Raw genomic sequence first — 3987 nt, 5'->3', positions numbered from 1 at the left:
TTTGTAAAATTTTTCCTTACCTTAATTTTCATCATTTTCATTTTTATATCTGTATAGAACTAGGGGAAATAACACTGAGCCCTTACATCTGAGAGTTTCAAAGTGAACAATATCAAACTATTTTTTGAATTCTTAATTTTGGGATATCTAGCTCTATGAAAACTCTTGTAAGCACGTTGATGACGTTTACTTTAAACTTAATTATCAGGTATTAATAAGGTATTCAATATTTAAGTCTGCAAACTTATACTGAATGATTTTCGCTCAATTGAAATGTAATCTATAACTTGTACACCGTTGGGACACCAAACGAGAATTCGCACGGATTTCCCACTCTCAAAATATGGAAACTTACAAATTGATTAAGTTTATTGGAAAGTTTAAATCAATATTTCTACAAATTGATGCTCTTTGTGACGTTATAACTAAAGGATATAACAACAACATCAACAAATGCTTTTTAAGTAAAGAAAATATCTCGATCTGTAAATGTTTGTTAATTATAGAACCTCAAATAGTATCTTCCAGCCAGCTTCATCTCCACCTGGCCTTAAAATTCATATCTTAAAGTGTTGGATACCGGGCATCTCTCTGCTTCTGGTATCATTTGACTTAAAGTTGAATACTTTACGTGTAAGACGTAAGATGTTCGGCATGTACTTATTCTTCTCCTTATATAGAACAAAACTCATTTTGTTTGCCTCTGAAGCTATATTTGAAAAGACACCAGTACCAGTACCCTTGATTCTTTCTATCAAATCAATATTATCAAAAAATCCTAGATATTGTGTATATAGCCATGGACAGAGAAATAGCACACTATTGAGAAAAATCATGCGAATCGAATTTTAGATATTAGGAATGCTTTTTATAAATTTTTTTCTTTTGGTATATTATCGAAATAAAGTGATGGAGACAAAAATATCTTAAAAGTACCGTTATTTTCTATATTTATTTGCACTAGCAATATAATGCTTTTTCTGTCTCTTTCGCTAGTGGACACAGAAATAGCACACATTTGTTTAACCGTTAAGTTTTTATTCCGCGTTCAAAAGTTGTAGACGAAAATGCATTCATTTTATTGCTACTATTTAATTTACAAGTATTTTTGAAAAAAATAGGCAGAAAACATCATTAAACTGCGAAAAAAGGGAGAATTACTTTCGAGCCTCATAGTCAAGGGAAAAATCCTTCTTAATTAGCTTAAACTCTAAATTTTTCGAATAAATGATGGATAAAGCCATTTATTTGGAAAGAGCAAATAGAAATTTAAACTCTGAAATTAAATTGCGTTAACTTCTTCCCCGCAAAACTTCCATACGAGTGGATAGAGCGATCACAAAGAAACGCAAATGTGGGCCTTTTAAGTCATCTCGCACGATTTTGCCCGAAGTAAATATAGAATTCGGCGAAAAAAGTGTCAAGCAGACTTTTAAGAAGGATACTTAATGATGCTGAGTTGTACAGACAGGTAAGAAAAATCCAATGATATAAAAAGACACATGAAAGATCACCATACATTAGCTATAAAACATCTGAATAAAAACATGCTGTTTTGAATAAGAGTCTTTTGGAGTGATGAAATAAAGGTTAACCGCATTGGAACCGATGACAAAACATTTGTCCATCGCCTAAAATGTTAAAAGGACAAGCCAAAGTATTATCTCAAGACGATGAAACTAAGAGGATAGGATTTGATGGTCTGGGGCGCATTTTCCTGGCATGGTAAGGACCCATTGGTTAGGTGGATGGCAAAATTGATAAATTCTTTTGTCTTAATATTACATTAGAATACCGAGGAACCATATTTCTCGCCAGTTAATTAGATATTCATACATGACAATCACCCAAACATGCATCAGAAATAGTACAAGATAGGTTTTCGGACGAAAAAATCGATGTTTGCACCTAGCCATCTCAAATTCACAATCTTAACCCCATAGAAAACTTATAAATTGATGTCAAGGTTAAGCGTGGGAAAAGGAAATTCAAAAATTCAAACGATCTTTGGGCCAGAATCAAAGAAGCGTGGTGCCGTACTCCACAAAGTGGATACCAGACGTTAGTTGAAAGTTTACCAAAGAGGTGCGAAAGAACTTTGAAAAACTGTGGTCTACTAACAAGTTACTAACTTAGTAGTATTGAATTTATTGGAAATTGTAAGAATTTTTGCTTAGAAATGATTATTTTTATGATTTTCGGAATGTGGGCTATTTCTTTGTCCACAAGAAAAAAGGGTATTCTCTAGAAATTATATTTTTAAAAATTGAATTGAAATAAAATAATTTATAATTATTAATTTTATGAATTCCCATAAGCTAATGCATGCCCTGATGTAAAAATTATAATATATAAGTTAAAAGGTCCCAAATAAATCCAATTTTTGTAAGAAAAATCAAAAGTGTGCTATTTCTTTTTCCATAGCTGTATATATATAAAATATAGTTCTGATTGTGTTGGTCTGCGTGGTGCCAGGTGGTTTGAGCTCTAGACTATCATCACGGTCGTTTTCTTGTAGCTGTTCGTTAGTGGAAAATTTAACTTCATCACAATAGAACAGGTGGTTGAAATGGTCTCTTAAGATGTTTATAATTGCTCCCCATTCAATATGATATCACCCTTTTTATATTAACAGGATCCAGGGTGACATGGGGGGCTTTTCTGGTTCTGTGATAAGCTCGATGGAAAAACTTTTCACAATTTAAAGGAGAATGGGAATTTTGGACGTTGAGCGGCCATTAATGAATTTGGTATCAAACGAAAGAGCTATATCTTAGGAAAAACTTTTACATTGGAAGTTTCGCGGCATTACTTTAAGAATGCAAGATATTGCAATAATAGTATTGTTAATGCATCGTTTAAAATGTGAAGGAAAAATTGAATTATATTTTTATTTTAAATATATAATTTGAAGCTCTGTCATTTTCCCTGACCCTGAAGACATTGATCTTGAAAATCTGACCAATAGAACTCATAATACAAGATTTTTAAGCCAACCACTTTTATTTTTGTTCGACTGTTTTTCAAACGATTCAAACTAACAAAAAATTGAACATGAAAACTTTCAAAATAGGCTTGAAATTGTTGTTAATAAAAGCTAATAGTTTGGGTTCTAGTGATTGGATATTCAAGATTAAGATCTTCAGAGTTAGGGAAAATGACAGAAAATCATAATATGCACTTAAAATAAATATTAAAGTTACAACATAGAGACAATCTGCATAAAGTGTTAAATGCAAAAATGCATTTTATCCGTTTCTGAAGTACGTCACAAGGATAAAACTTCTGCAAAACATATGTAAGACTTAATAACATCAGAAAATAACAAATTCATCAATGGCCGCGCAACGTCCACGTTCCATACAAGTTAACCCATTCTCCTTTAACTGTAATTTAATAAACTGAGGAGCATTTTTTTAAACTCAACAAACGCCAAAAATGAGATATTGATATCAACATTTTTGGCATGACCAGACGTAAAAGATGAGTAAATTAAAACTACATAAAAACTACCATTTTTTATTTAAAAAAAAATTTAAGATCGTTTTTTCAAAATCGTTTTTTTAAACTCAACAAAACTAAACAAAATTAGTGGAGGTTTTTCAAAACTCAACAAAATACTACGAGGTTTTTCAAAATTTAACAAAATTGCAAGTTTTAGCCAAACTCAACAAAGTTTGTCTGTTGTTGGAAACAATTATCTTTCCTTAAATATCAAATATTATTATTGTAGTTACTACATGGGTTGTTTAGTTTGAGTTATGTATTGGTACATAACTACATACACTATGCATAAAATATTATAACATTAGGTGATAAAAAGTGTACGTTTGGATTTGTTTCATTTTGAAAATTACGGTGTTTTCGTGTTTAAAATAAAGACAAATCGTTCCAATTCTTAAAATAACAGTTGAGTCTATCGATTAGCTATGCAGGAAAGAACAACTCGTCGTTTTTACTTTTGAAAAGTACGTTTTGTACTCAAGT

The sequence above is a fragment of the Episyrphus balteatus genome, chromosome 2 (assembly GCF_945859705.1).
Source record: "Episyrphus balteatus chromosome 2, idEpiBalt1.1, whole genome shotgun sequence".
NCBI classification, from domain to species: Eukaryota; Metazoa; Arthropoda; class Insecta; order Diptera; family Syrphidae; genus Episyrphus; species Episyrphus balteatus.
The sequence above is the reverse complement of the archived record's forward strand: the minus strand, read 5'-3'. Positions refer to the sequence as shown.